A 16,389-nucleotide genomic window follows, 5' to 3' on the forward strand; every position below is an offset into this window, starting at 1 on the left:
CACACACACACACACACACACACACACACACACACTCATGCACAAGGTTACACAAAGGAAGGTGGAGGGAGAGAGGTGATGGCAGCTGGATTCTAGTTTGGTGCACAGGCAGGCCATGGCTCAGTCGTGTAGATAGTCCCCCAATTAATTCCAGAGCTATTTCCATTATCTAGTTTTTCTTCATTCATGGGAAACTCCAAGTGGGATCACAAGCCAAGGAAGAAAGGGTCCGGGATGGGGGTTCAAATGCTATGGTGTGACACAAATATATTAATTATGCTTTCAGATCCACTGAGGGTGGGCATCTGAGAGTCAGGAAGCAGAGGGACAATCTCTAGGAATAAAGTACGAGTGCTATGCATCTGAGTGCTCAGTAGTGAGATGAAGAATTCATATGGCCATGTTGGGATACACATCTTAAATACAAGGAACTATTCCCACCTACTGCTCTAGTCTATCCTCACTGGTGGAGATAATCCCACAGTTGTACAATGTCCCATGTTGTAATATATCTTATAATTGGGAAACCTCAATCTATACAACTATAGAGTAGAATCCCTGGTTACCAAGACCCTGGCCTGAATTTCTGTACTCGAGCCCAAAATGTGGGTCTTTGGTATTCAGGGCCACATAAAAGATATGCAGAAAATAACACAAACTTGGAAGGCCCAGCAATGACAGTGAAGTTTTATAAATGTACAACAGCAACTGACTATAAGCCACAGTACTAAGATATTCTAAAGATCCAAACCAGATGTTCAATGTCACCACTCCCTAATTAATTTAAACCATATGCTTCATGAGGACTTGAAGCCCTAAAATCAAATCACAAAATATTTTCTAAGATAATCATCTAACCAACCATGAAAAGGCCCTCATGACCTGCAGCATACACTGTACTAGCCATAAAGAGACCACAAAATAAGTGCATGGGGCTGATAATCCAGTTAAGGAAACAAGAGCCACACTCAAAGCCCCTTCAGAGAACAATCACGTGCTGAACAGCGAGGGGAAAACTTACCACCTTCTCATATGGTCGCCACATCACATGTTTTATACAGAAAACACCAGCGCTGCTGGACTTCTGACTTAAGGGAGTCAGTTTCTCATATCACCAACTTCTCTTCCCTTTCTAAAGGAGTGATTCTTTCTTTGAATTTGCCTTCATACTCAGCAAAAGAAGAGAACTTTCTACAGCATTATATGAAATAATTATTTATTTTTAAAAGCTGACTAAGTTGTGTTTTAAGAGAACCCTTTTTGGGGCAGGAGAGTGGGGAGCAGAAGGAGAGGGAGAGAGAGAATCTTAAGCAGGTTCCATGCCCCGCACACTAGCCAGACATGGGGCCCAATTCACAACCCTGAGATCATGACCTGAGCCAAAATTGAAGGTGAACACTTAACTGACAGGCACCCCTAAGAGAACTTTCATTACTGACTTAGACGCAAGCTGGGAGGAGGTGGGATAAACAAATACAGGGCATCTAAGGTATGGATTACAGGAGTGCTTAGGAAATCAGCGACTGGACCAAGCTTAGCATTTCCTCAGAGAGGAAAGTAAACAGCTGTTCTCAGTGCTGGCTCAGAGCAGAATGGGTCAGAGCCCATAACTGATTTCCTAATGTGGCACTCATGTATTTATTCTACTACTCCCCAGGGAATAGGCAGAAATAGGCCCCCAAATCACTTCAATTCCCCCTCAAACCCAAACTTAGTTCATATCCCTTTGGTAACAAGGGCAATAATCAATCCCCTGAAATGCAACTGACAGAGGAGGAACATGGTATAAACACTAAATTGCAGACAGTGGTAGTGTTTCCCTAGAACTAAGAGTTTAGAACAACAACAAAAAAATACATCACTTATCTGATCCTCAAAACATTACCCAAATGGATCCTCAAATCAACCCTGTGAAAAAGGCACAGCAGGGCTTATTAATTCCACTTAAACTTAACAAGTTAGGTAACTTAGATAATCTAAGTAGACAAATTCCTAGAAAGACACTAATTACTGAATCTGACTTCAGAGGAAATGGAAAATCTAAATAGATCTAAAACACAGATAGAGACTGAATTGGTAAATTAAAACTCCCCCCCCCCCCCACACACAAAGACTTGGATCAGATTGGTGAATTCTACCAAATATTTAAAGAATTAATATCGGGTGCTTGGTTGGCTCAGTTGGTTTAGCATCTGCCTTTGGCTCAGGTCATGATCTCAGGGTCCTGGGATCGAGCCCTGCATTGGGCTCCCTGCTCAGCAGGAAATCTGCTTCTCCCTCTGCCCCTCTCCCAGCTCATGCTCTCTCTCTCTCTCAAATAAATAAAACCTTAAAAAAAAATAAGAGTTAATATCAATTCTTCACAAACTCTTGTGAAAAATATGAGGGGAAAAGACTTCCTAATTCATTCTATCAGGCCAGTATTACCCTGAAAACCAAACCCAAAGCTATCACGAGAGAAAGAAATTACAGACCAATATCTCCTATTGAAAACAGAAGCAAAAATCCTCAACAAAATACTATCGAACTGAATCCACCAACACACAAGAAAAATTATGCATCATGAACAGTGGGATTTATCTGAGGAATGCAAGGTTGGTTTAACATCTGAAAATCATATTGGGTAATATACCATAGCAACAGAATGGAAGACAAAACCCACATGATCATCTCAATTTATACAGAAAAATAATTTGACAAAACCCAACATCCATTCATGACCAAAAACACCAAACAAACTATGCACAGAAGGGAACTTCCTCAACTTGATAAAGAACAGTCATGAAAATCTACAGCTAATGTCTTACTTAATGGTAAAAAGATTAATGCTTTCAAGGCGCCTGGGTGGCTCAGTGGGTTAAAGCCTCTGCCTTCGGGTCGGGTCATGATCCCAGGGTCCTGGGATCGAGCCCCGAATCGGGCTCTCTGCTCAGCATGGAGCCTGCTTCCCCCTGCCTCTCTGCCTACTTGTGATCTCTCACTCTCACTCTGTTAAATAAATAAATAAATAATCTTTTAAAAAAAAAAAAAAAAGATTGATGCTTTCCCCTTAAGAACAAGAACAAGACAAGAATATCAACTTTTGGGGCACCTGGGTGGCTCAGTGGGTTAAGCCTCTGTCTGCCTTCTGCTCAGGTCATGATTTCGGGGTCCTGGGATCGAGCCCCATATCGGGCTTTCTGCTCAGTGAGAAGCCTGCTTCCCCTTCTCTCTCTGCCTGCTTCTCTGCCTGTGATCTCTCTCTGTGTTAAATAAATAAATAAAATCTTAAAAAAAAAAAAAAGAATAACAGCTTTTGATATTTCTATTCAAAACTGTACGAGAAGTCCTAGCCAGGTCAGTTAGGCAAGGAAAAGAAATTAAAGGCATCTAGATTGGAAAGGAAAAGTAAAAACTGCCTCTGTTTGCAGATGAAATGTGCAACTATTATAACTAATAAATGAATTGAGCAAATTTGCAAAATGTAAGATCAATGTGCAAAAATCAATTGTATTTTTATACACATGCAATAAAAAAATCCAAAAAAGAAATTAAAAAAACAATTCTATTTATCATAGTACCAAAAAGAATAAAACACTTAAAAATAACAGAAGAAGGGCATGACTTGTCCTCTAAAAACTATAAAACATCATTCGAAGAAATTAAAAATATTAGTAATAGAAAGACATCCTATATTCATGGACTGGAAAATTTGATACTGTTAACATGACAGTATTCCCCAAATTTATCTACAGATTGAATACAATCTGTATGAAAACCCCAACTGGCTTCTTTGCAAAAATTAATAAGATGATCCTAAAATTCAACATGTGAAGAACCCAGAATAACTAAAACAATCAAAAAAACAAAGTTAGAGGACTCTTATTTCCTGATTTCAAAACTTACTACAAAGCTACCATAATCAAAACAGTGTAGTAGAAACATAAGGAAAAGTATATAGATCAATAAAACAATTAAAAGTTCAGAATCCAACCCTTACATCTATGATCAATTGACTTCTGACAAGGTTTGTACAAGAGCACAAAATTAATTCAGTCTTTAACAAATGATGCTGGGGCAACCAGCTGGACATCTACACGCAAAAAAAAAGAAGTTGCACCATCTCCTCACAGCATATATAAAAATTAACTCAGAATCAATCACAGACCTAAATGTAAGAGCTCAAACTATAAACTCTTAGAAGAAAACATAGGAATAAATCTTTGTGACTGTGGGTTAAAAGGCAAAGCGTTCTCGGACATTTTGTCAAGGGACAAAAGAAAAACTAGGAAACCCAACTTCATCAAAATTAAAAACTTTTACACATCAAATGATGCCATCAAAAAAGTGAAAAGAGGGGCACCTGGGTGGCTTAGTGGGTTAAGCCTCTGCCCTCGGCTCAGGTCATGGTCTCAGGGTCCTGGGATGAGCCCCATGTTGGGCTCTCTGCTCTGCAGGGAGCCTGCCCCCCTCCCCCCGCCAGCTGCTCTGCCTACTTGTAATCTCTCTCTCTCTGTGTCAAATAAAAATATAGAATCTTAAAAAAAAAAAAAAAAAAGTGAAAATAGGGGCTCCTGGGTGGCTCAGTCAGTTAAGTGCCCAACTCTTATTTCAGCTTGGGTCCTAAAATCAGTGTTGGGCATGGAGCCTGCTTAAGATTTTCTCTCTTCCTCTCCTTCTGCCCTCCACCCCCCTAAAAAGTGAAAAGACAACCCTGAGAATGGGAAGAAATATTTACAATCACATATCTAATAGGGGACTCTAAAGTACTCTTACAACTCAATATAAAAAATAAATAAATAAAATAAAATAAAATAAAAAATAAATAAATAAAAAAAATAAATAACCCAGTTAAAAAGTAGGCAAAGAATCTGTATAAACATTTTGCTAAAGAAGATACACAAACAGCCAACGAGTACAGAAAAGATGCTCAACACTGGTAGATATTAGGGAAATGCAAATCAAAACCAGGAGATGTCACTTATCATACCTACTAAGATGGCTAAAATCAAACAGACAAATAACAAGTGTTGCTGAGGATGTGGAGAAACTGAAACCCTCATACACTCTTGGTAGGAATGTAAAATGGTGCAGCCACTTTGGGATAGAGTTTGACAGTTCCTCAAAGTGTTAGAAATAGAGTTAACATATGACTCAGCAATTCCACTAGATATATACCCAAGAGAAATGAAAACACATGTCCACACATAAACCTGAACAGGAAGTGTTCGTAGCAGCATGAATCATAATAGCCCCAAAGTGGAAATAACCTTAATGTCCATCAACTGAACAAAATATGGCAGATCCATGTAGGAGTACTAACTGACAATAAAAACGAATGAAGTACTGATACATGCTACAACATGGACACGAACAGAGGCAGTCACAAAAGACTACAGACTGTATAGTTCTAGCTATATAAAATGTCCAGAATAAGCAACTCTACTGGGACAAAATTAGATTACCAGATGCCTAGGACTAGAGGGTGGAATGGCAAAGGAATGTTAATGGGTTCAGAGTTTCTTTGGGGGTGATGAAATGTCCTAAAAATTGGAGGGAGGCAATAGTTGTACAACTCTGTTAATATACTAAATACTAAACATCACTGAATCCTAGACCCTTAAAATGGGTGAATTATATGGCATGTGAATTAGAGCTCAATAAAACTGTTAAAAAATTAAAAAAGGATATGGCTCAAAGGCTCAGAGCAGAAGCACTGTCCTCCAGTTCCTACTAACATGTTCTACTACACCACAGACTTACATTTCAGAAAATGCTTTAAATAGTCTCTTATATATATCACTTGTACGGACACGTATTTCAGAGAGGTGTAGGTCTCACCATCACATCAATTTGGGATTTTAAATTTCTCTTGAGGAAGCCTATAATGTGCTAGATAGGGTCTATTTACGGAAAAAGGTGAAAAAAATGACATCACTCCTCTCTCTTACAACAGATACAGAAAATTTAAGAACCAGCCTAGAGGCAGACAATGAGCAAGCTCAAAGCTTTGTTCTTGTTTGGGGAGGAGAAGTTGTTTTTTTCAATGCTAATTTTTCACATTTGACTTCTTTCAAGACCTCCCTCACACATTCCCTTGTTAAAACTATCTCTTTGATGGACGCCTCAGTGGCTCAGTGGGTTAAAACCTCTGCCTTCATTCAGCTCAGGTCATGATCCCAGAGTCCTGGGATCAAGTCCCGCATCCGCATAGGGCTCTTTGCTCAGCAGGGAGCCCGCTTCCCTCCCTCTCTCTCTCTGCCTACTCGTGATCTCTGTCTGTCAAATAAATAAATAAAATCTTTAAAAAAAAAAACAAAAAAAACCCCTATCTCTTTGCTGCTAAAACTCCTGGAGAAGCCAAGGAGGCCAAGAAGCCTGGGAAACAGAAGCCGGGTAGCTCGGTGGAGGTCTTAGGCCCTAGCCCCCATAGCAGAACCAGCGCACCCAAAGCAGAGCTGATATTCCATCGGTGCCCCCCCCCCATGCGGGGCCAGTGTGTGACATATAAAGGACTTCCTTCTCAACTGATTATCTTTTACATACAGAAAAAGTACATGTAAGTAGTGGTAAAGCTGTGCAGCTCTAAACCAACAGCTGTGAAGGATTAACATTTGTTCTTCATTTGACCCTTTCCCTTTGAAGAGCTCTCCTCCCTCAAATGTGTGGCTTGGTCTTGCCCTCCCACCCCCACCTCCCCTGTTTGAATCCAAGCTTTAGGAGGGAAATAAGTGTGATGCTGGCACTTGTGCCAACCCCTTCCTGCTAAAGTGATCTGACCTGAGGAGACTGTTAATAAGGTACATATTAGCATTTAGGCATGTGTCCAAAATTCGAGGGTTGTTTCTTTTTCAGCTTTACATCTGAATTCCCAGTCAGTCCCTCTGATTACCCCAAAGCTGAAATGTATTTTATATAGGTACATTCTTAGCCACTTAGTCAAGGGCACAAGCCTTAAAATGGAGTAGAAGTGGACACGATCTATATTGCCCGCGGGAGGACAACAGTACAAGCAGGCCTTTTCTAGGAACGCTGGGTAGAACCTCAAGGTATAGGCTGTAGAACTCACATTCCCCTGACAACCACTGGGGCCCCCGGTCACCCAGAAGCATGAGAATAAGGAGGGGATTCCAAGTAAGTGAGTCAAGGCAGGAATATGCAGAACACCCTCTTAGCTATGCCATAATTTTAAGATGTCACTACTTAAAGCAAAAAAACATCAACACCCAACACCCTCTCCACACCCACACCCACCCCTGAACAAACCCAGACAGCAACAAACGAATTGTCTAAACTTCCTCTTCCCCACCCTCCAGAAAAAGAAAAAAATTAAAAAGTACCAAGTAAAACACTACTCAGGAGCTAGAGAAGGGGGCAGGGGCAAGTTTAGTAGTTTTTGCAAGAGACAAGGCGCCAGATGCCATTTCTCCTGAGATAAGCTTCTAACTCCTGACGAGGCTTACTGCAAAATATGACTCCATAGTTAAAGAATAATCTGGAAAGCCACTTAATAAGCTGAAAAAGCTTATACTAAGGATAAAGAAAATATTTCAAATCTCCAAACCAGCCTGTTATGCTGTTTTACTTAAAGAGATCCAAACTCTACTCTGAAGGCCAAGATCACAATTTCATAAGAGGGAGGGGCCCACCAAGCATGAGTATCTGACCACCAGGCAGCCAAACCTTCTTCCCAGAAACCCATTCAACAATGAATGTGTCTTCTCTTCTCACTCCTGAGATGCCCTGGAGTTTCAGAGCCATCTGGATTTGTTCGAGGTTATATTTCAAATACATTAGAAATCCCCCACCACAAACAGAAACTGTGGAAGGCCCTCCCTGTAGGACTTTTCCTCCATCCTCAACCCCTGCAGCAGGAGGAGCAGAGAGAAAGAGCACGTGCTAACAGATGGGACTCCTCTGAGAGATGTGAAATTGTGTAACTTCACCCCATTGCTGCCAAACAACCAGAATGTACATCTCTTCAGAAATAATTACTGGAGAATTCAAAATACCAACTGCCTCTCTCACAAAGTAGCAACCACCCACACAGGAGCTGGGGGCTGATGCAGGATAAAGGAAAAGAGAGAGGAGCCTCCAGACAGAGCAACGGCAGCCGTAACACCAGGCACATCAGATGCCTCCACAACAGGTCAGGGACCCTGGTTGAAGGCCATGTTATTTCTCTTGTCTCTTCTGCTCCTGCAGTCTAAGAAAAGGGGCAAAAGGAAGGGGTGGGTAAGGTAGCCAAGAAGCCCCAGGGGAAGAGAATAATAAAAAAGTTTGAAGTCTTTGAAATCATACTCTTTGGTATAAGTTTTTTTTAAGAAATAGAAAAGAGTCTTATGCTAGTCAGCCTCCAAGATGGCCCCCAGTGAGGGTGCCATTTACCAGGTGAGATGAATCCCATCTCCTGGCAATCATGCCATTGGACTGACCCGTGGAACCAAAAAGATATTGTGGAAATAACTGTGACTTCTGAGGCTAAGTCATAAAAGACATTACAATTCCCATCTTGCTCTTGGATCACTCACTCTATGGCTAGTCAGCTGCCATGCCGGAAGAACACTCAAGCAACCTCATAGACAGAGAGGTCCGTGCACATGATAAAGAACCTGCCAGGCAGGAGTGAGCTACCTGAGGATAAGTTCTTCCAGCCTCAGTCAAGCTCTTAGATGACTACAGTCTCAGCCAACACTGAGCCTTCTCACAAGTAACCCTAAGCCAGACCACCCAGCTAAGCTGCTCCCCAGATTTCAGGCGTATGAAAACTACATGAAATAATATTTATTGTTCTAAGCTGCTAATAAGTTTTAGAGTAATTTGTTATGCAGCAATAGATAACTAATACAGGCCTCTTAGGAACTCCTCTATCCCAAAATAGGTACAGAGTCCCAGGAGGCTGCAAGCGTCTCCATGCACGTACCTCTTCTCACCCCCACACAACTCACAGGTGGAGAGAGAAACCAAAAGCTACAGTGAATATGTCCCCTTCCTCTTAATTTCTCACTGATGAGCTGAAGCGAAGCATTAAGGGTGCAAAATGTTTTCAACAGAGCTGCTTACCTGGTAATACTTTTTTTCTTTCCTGTTGTGGGCTCTGTGTCTAAATTTTGCTACTAACTCCTGATATTCAAAATTCCTGAAGTACATTTTTTTTATTTCATGTATTATACGTGCCAAATTAATAAATGTGGAATATATATCCCCAATTGAACTTTTTTTAAGTTACTTTCACTTAACAGGGTACCTTTAAAGAATGTTCTCTCCCCATCATACACTCTTATCCTGGCAACATTTTAAGAACCTTTATTTCCTCTGATAAGTTTTCTCTTTAATCAGTGAAGAGAGAGAATCACGGATGCCCTGGGGAGATCAGCTGTATAATTTGTCCCATAAAGCTCTGGAGGTGCAATCTTAAAAGTTGAATTTAAGACCCCACTCTACTATAAGCAGTAAAGACGCTAGCCTTGATTTCCCAATCTTTGGAATGGAGATCACATGCATCCTATCTCATAGCATCAATGTTCTAAATATCAAGTAAGATGCTGAAAAGAAAAAAAAAAAAAAAGCCTACTTGCTTCCAATCACTCAATATCAGCTGACGCAGAAAGCCAGGTGGTCTGCTAGGGGAGAGTCTTATGGTGGGAAAGCTGGAGATCAGCAATATACTGGCATACTTCTAGCAATGATATGGGAAAGAGTGTACCTGGACTGGCTAAGAAAATATGTTTATCTGCCAAACAGAACTGCCAGGTTACATTTTTTCATTTGAAAATATGAAATACCCACTTGGCCATTAACAATCTAACCCCTGGAGATCCGATCATGTTTGTGTTAACTCATAACATTAGGTTCACATACAAGCAAAGGTGAGGGTGATATCGGAACTTACAAGCAACAATCCCTTCCTAAACCCAATGCTAACAGTTTTCAGGCCGTTCGGCAACCCTCATTTATCACATCCCCACCAAAACGGCTGTTTTGTTTTGGGGAGATAAACCAGGATCTTCCCATCACTGACCTGAGGTTAGGAGATTGCAACGAACCGGTTTATGCTGCCAGGACTTCCTATGAAGGGTGTTACTCCCCACTTGAAAAAGACACTACAAGTACTCTTTCACCTAAATGTTTAAATGGCTTTAGACCACATCCATTTCTTTTTAAGTGGAACATTTAATGGCAGCAACACCATCTTGGAAGGGTTGTCCCCAGCCCGACACGTATACCCAATGCCTTCAACCACCACAAATTGTCAAAGTAAGCTAGTTCGCTTTGTTTGACACTCTAGTAAGCCCCAAACCAGGGAGTACAAGTCAGAAATGACTTTAATCCTTACAACATTTCTCAAGATCTTGAATTCACTGTTCATTTTGAAAGAAAAATACTTCGTAGTTATTAAAATGTTTACTTTCAGCAGGCAGACTTTTCCGAACCCCTAAGTTTTTTATTTTCCCCAAGAAAACTTTCTCTTTGGGCAGAACACCAGACAGAAGCTCTACATGGCTCATTACACAGATATAAATAAAGCAACAAAGAAACACGGCCCTGATCCCTAAAAACGTATCTGGGAGGAAAAAAAAAGAATTGTACCATGCTGCTGAAGTTTTCAAGCTTTAAACGTCTTACAGGACTAGAACATAAAAATTTAAATTCAACGGTGAAAGAGCCAATTACATCAAAAAATAAAAAATAAAAATAAAAAAGATTGGGATGGTTTCAGGTATTGTTGAAGGAGCCATGGGGTTGAACTATTAGACTAGGTAACATTAAGGGTCCTTATTAGTCCCATTATTTCTAGGAAATTCTACTAAAGCCATCCCTGTGGTAGGGACAGGGAGAGGATGTTTAAATTCTTAGGAGAGCCATACTCATGGATTCGACTGAAACACTTCAATAAATACTTAGTGAAAAATGTCTGCATACTATTTTCTTATACATGTAACCCAAAGCCTTAGAATCAAAAACCTAAGGCTCACGTTTTAACAAGATTTGCATTCTAGGTCTTAATATATGCATAGTCTGAAACAATCCAATAAACATACCATTTCAACCCTACAATATATACTAACAGTATACCACAACACCCATCAAATAAATTCTGAAACACCCAATTAAAACCATTAAATGACATCAAAACCATTAAATTAAAACAATTAGGAAACACTTAAAGGGTAAAAATTTAAGATCTATATATTTGTACTTATATTAAATGATTCCCAAACTCTCTTCATTCTTTCTTAATTTTCTTTATTCATAACTCCTTGGATCTTTTAGTTAATTGAAAATCAGGTACACTGACAGACCAATGACATCTGTGTTTTGCAAGGGAGGCTAATAGACAGTCAGCCTAAACCAGTCTTACCCTAAAGCCTTACCTGACCATACAGGCCCACACTAATGGCACCTGGCACCATGCCTCTCATTAATTAATCATGGATAGCCTTGCCGCTTTCCTTTTATTTAAGATTTTATTTATTTATTTGACAGAGATAGCACCAGAGAAGGAACATAAGGAGGGGAGTGGGAAAGGAAGAAGCAGGATTTCCCACGAGCAGGGAACCTGATGGGGCTACATCCCAGGACTCTGAGATCATGACCTAAGGTAGAAGCTTAACGACTGAGCCACCCAGGCCCCTGCCTTGCTGCTTTCTTTATAAAGTTATCCCAAATTACTTAGGCTTTAGATTTTTATCAAAATTGTCTTAAGTGTGGATCTAGGTCAGCAAACATTTTTGTCAAGAGCCAAACAGTTAATATTTTAGGCTTTTGCAGGCCATTCTTTGTTCCAAGTATTCAACCTTGCTATTTCAGGGGCTCCTGGCTGGCTCAATAGATAGAGCATATGACTGAATCTCAGGATTGTGAGTTCGAGCCCCACAGTGGTTGTGGAGCCTACCTAAAGACAAACAGAAACACCTTGCTAATTTAGTGTAAAAACAGCCACATGAGACAACACCTAAATGAGCAAGTGTGGCTGCATTCCCATAACACTTTATTTATGGGGCCTAAAATTTGAATTTCATATAATTTTCACACAGCACAATTTTTTTCAACCATTTAAAAATGTAAAAATAATTCTCAGCTCCCAGGCATAACAATAATTGGCCACAGCAGGAAGCAGGCCACATTTGGTCTATGAGCCACAGCCGGATTCCTGATCTAGACTACCAAAGTGTGTCAACAAACAACTTCACATTCCCCCCAGGCCTCCAGCAGTAAATATCAGCAGATCGATCCTGTTTATCTTTCCTTCTATTCAGGAGAACTATCCTAAGTCTTTGAAATACTGAGGCATCTAATTAACATATCAAACAGGGTAGATTTAACTAGTTCCAACTAGAGCTTCAGCATGAATTAAGATTTTCTTTCTCAAAAAAAGGTAACAACCTATAAATGAAGGTCTGTGTGCAGTAAGGAGACTTCTAGTAGCAGAGGACATTCACTTTTAAAATCTAAAACGATGGACAAAACCACAGTCCACCAAAAAAAGGCGGGGGTGGGGGTGGGGAGATGAACCTGAGATTGAACCTTCTTCAGAAGTCCTCTCACAGGTGATGTCTCCTCGCTGATACAATCCCAGGCAAAGAGAAAGCACAGTAATAGCAGCAGCTTAAATAGTCTTTGTTGGGGAGGAAGACAGATAGAAAACAGAATTACCAGCCCAAATATTACAGCCACTACTCTAGTATTTTCAAGGAACCTCTTGGGTTCAAGTTTTTTTTTTTTCCCAAGATTTTATTTATTTATTTGACAGATCACAAGCAGGCAGAGAGACAGGCAGAGAGAGAGAAGGGAGGAAGCAGGCTCCCTTCTGAGCAGCGATCCCCATGAGGGGCTCGATCCCAGGACCCTGGGATCATGACCTGAGCCGAAGGTAGAGGCTTTAACCCACTGAGCCACCCAGGCGCCCCTTGGGTTCAAGTTTTATTTTAGCAGTTAGTCTGAAACCAGCTTCTATCTGTGGCTTAAAAAAATCCCCAAAACGTCATCTACCTTTTAATTCCTAGAATGGCATATAACTCTGGCTCCAGAAGCACCAGAGTTCAGATACTGTAAGTTCCCCACAAAAAACTGCCAATAAAAAGAAAATTAGGGGCACCTGGGTGGCTCAGTGGGTTAAAGCCTCTACCTTCAGCTCAGGTCATGATCCCAGGGGCCTGGGATCCAGCCCTGCATCTGGCTTTCTGCTCAGCAGGGAGCCTGCTTTCCCCTCTCTCTCTGCCTGCCTCTCTGCCTACTTGTAATCTCTGTCAAATAAATAAATAAAATCTTAAAAAATAAAAAAAGAAAAAAGAAAAAGAAAATTAACTTCAAGTAGATGTAGAAAATCAACTTCAAATGTTTCCCAGTGTTCAAAGAATCATATGGAGTTTGGTGGGCCACAGGTATGGGATATAGGATACAGCCCATACACTGGAGGACCATTATATATAGAAAACCAGGATCTTTTACATAGGTTAACTCCAATCCCTGACTAACAACTCATAAATCATCCCTCCAGAAGATATAGTCTTATATAAACTACCTGCTGCCCTACCACGTCCTGAAACCACAGAAATATGAAAAACTAACTTTATCAGAAGCCAAACGATTAACAATTTCAGGAGAAAGAGGACCATCCAAGCCCAGAAATTAAGACTTCAACATGAAGTGGAATTTTTGTCCACTGATACCGTTCCTGGTCAGACCTGTGCTTTGGTAGTATTTTTGTATTTACTGGGCATGCATAACAAGACCATCAACAAGACTCTGGACTAAGTCTCCTTCTACAAGTTGGGCAGAAGTTCTCAAAGGCAGGATACTACCAGGCTAATATGCAATCATCCTATTACTTAAAGATCCTAAATTGAAAGTCTTCTTAATATGGAGTGGTAATTTCCCAGATTGTACACCCTTCCCCCACCCCCTGCCAAAGACATGGCCTTCAATCACGATCTACTACTCCATAGAGCTTCCCTGGTCCAAGACTCTCTAAAAGAAAACCTTTTAGAAAGAGTAAGAAATAGAGTATAAGCTAGAAGTTTCCAAAACATAAAAAAAAAAAAAAAAAGGCAGTGGCACAGGAAGGACCAAACAATTGGGTCTCTACGGCTCTGGGGGCCTGCGCCATACAGGCCTCTATGCAATTAGCGAAGAATTTGTCAAGATGAATCAGACCACCAGCTGACAGAATGGTGAGGAAGGGGCCGGCCCAAGCTGAGGGCAATTCAAAGAGACTTTCAAATAGCTACTTAACATGTCTGGTGAGCATTATTTAAATTTGATGGGAAAGCTTCAAAATAGTTCTTTCCGGCTTTCAAATCTCCCTTCTGATCTGCCAATCTTAAGAGAGGAAAAGGGAAGCAATGAAGAAGTGCATCTTCTGTGCTGTAAAGCTCAGTGCACACTCGAGTGCTCCAGGACATAAACTTGCCTGTTCCCATGCGGTCTCTTCCGAAAACAATGGTGAAAAGCAACCGCGATGAGTTGAGGATGTGGTTAAATTCTCAGCAGGGAAGGTGCAGTAGAAAGCTCCCGATTCAAAGCAAAATCAGCTCACAAAAAGCGGGGATCATTTCACCAATAATTCCAGCTCCACAATGAAGTCTATCACAGAGCACCTGACTTCTCTAAGCAACCTGTGAGGAAGTCACGGACCCATAAAATACAGTAACTGCTAGAAAAAAAGTCATCATTAGGTCAAAAACTAGTTAAGAGAATAACTGAAAGCTGGCTCTATCCACCATCATAGGGTGACAGTGACAGATAATGGAAAAGAGAAAGCACTCAACAAGGACATATGTGCTAGAGTCCCTTCTCCAGACAGCAACTACTTAGTCTTTGAAAAGGGATGTCAAAGCATGATGTCTCTGTTCAAAGCCCTCTGCTGTGGGTTAAACTGTGTCCCTCAAGAAGATATGTTGAGGGGCGCCTGGGTGGCTCAGTTGGTTAAGCGTCCAACTCTTGATTTCGGCTCAGGTCATAATCTCAGGGTGGTGAGATCAAGCCCTATGTGGAGCTCTGTGCTGGCGAGGAGCCTGCTTAAGATTCTCTCTCTCCCTCTCCCTCTGTCCCTTCCCTCTGTCCCTCCCAACTCAAAAGATATGTTGAGTTCCTAACTCCCCATACCTATGATCGTGACCTTATTTGTAAATAGTACCTTTGCAGATGTAATCAAGTTAAGATGAGGTCATACAGGATTAGGAGGGTCCCTATATCCACTGACTGGTGTCCTTAAAAGAATGTCATGTGAAGGCACAGAAACACACAGCAAAAGCCTGTCATGTAATGGAAACAGAGACTGAAGTTATGCTGCCACAATCCAAGGAACACCAAGAATTAATTACTAGCAACCACCAGAAGCTAGAGGAGACAAGAAAGGATTCTTCCCTAGAACCTTTGGAAGGAACATGGCTCTGTGGCTCTGCTGACACCTTGATTTTGGACTTCCAGCCTCCAAATCTGTGAGAGAATATATTTCTGTCATTTTAAGCCATTACAAAATGTTCCAGACTTCTCTTTATCCGGCTAACTTCAGCTCCTACTGTTCCCTCCCTAGTCACTCCACTCAAGCCACACTAGCCTCTTTCCTGGTCCTCAAAACCCTCCCACCACCCGGCCTCGCCCCATCCCAGGATGGTCCTGCTTCAGGCCTTTGCAGATACCATTCACTCTGGTGAAAGGGTTCTCTCCCTAAGAATTTGCAAAGCTGTTCGCTCAATCTCCTCTCAGGGCTTTGCTCAAGTTCCCTTATTGGCAAGGCTCCACCTAATTACCCTTCAGCATCTCTGTCCCCACCCCATACACCCTATTCTCCTTCCACTGCTTTATTTTTCCCCATAATACTTAAGACAAGCTGACATAAATATCTTGCTTAACCTTTAAAAGATCCATTTCCCTCTATAACGTTAGCTTAGTGACAGCAAGACTTTTTCACTGCTGAATCACAGAGCACTCTATTAAGTGGATAAACAGATTCTATCAGGACAGGTGAAATTTTACTCGAAACTGGCTGAGTGACAAGAAAGGTTTCTACTAATTAAATGTAACAACAGAAGCTTTTGTAGATGAAGGGCAGGCTCAAGGTTGAGCTCTGAGGGGGCTAGGAGACAATCTCTGTGCCAGGTTTTCTTAGGTAGACTGAGAAGCTCACCACCATTCCTGTGTAGATGAGGGGAAAGGTGAACAATTTTAAAGATTCCTTTCTATCTAAATAAATCAACTCTTACCTATGATTTCTGTCCCCAGCCACACACACACCCCCCTGAAGAAAGTGATTTAGCTTCAGAAATAGCCAAAGCCAATTTAAACATACCTCCCTCCACCTCTGCATTACTAAACATATTTTTGGTTTTGGGAAGGCTGGGGGGAAGGGTGCAGCAGGAATATCTGATAATGATAATTTCATCTTGCAAATATACAAACTACTTA

The 16,389-nt window shown here is 41.1% G+C and overlaps 1 protein-coding gene across 13 annotated transcripts in view; it reads right to left on the reverse strand.

Annotated features, from left to right (window-relative positions):
* Window positions 1–16,389, reverse strand: part of TACC1 (transforming acidic coiled-coil containing protein 1) — a 117,312-nt gene that overhangs the window by 42,736 nt on the left and 58,187 nt on the right. The gene's annotated exons all lie outside the window — the stretch shown is intronic.

This window comes from Meles meles, chromosome 2 (genome assembly GCF_922984935.1).
Source record: "Meles meles chromosome 2, mMelMel3.1 paternal haplotype, whole genome shotgun sequence".
In the NCBI taxonomy this organism is placed as follows: domain Eukaryota; kingdom Metazoa; phylum Chordata; class Mammalia; order Carnivora; family Mustelidae; genus Meles; species Meles meles.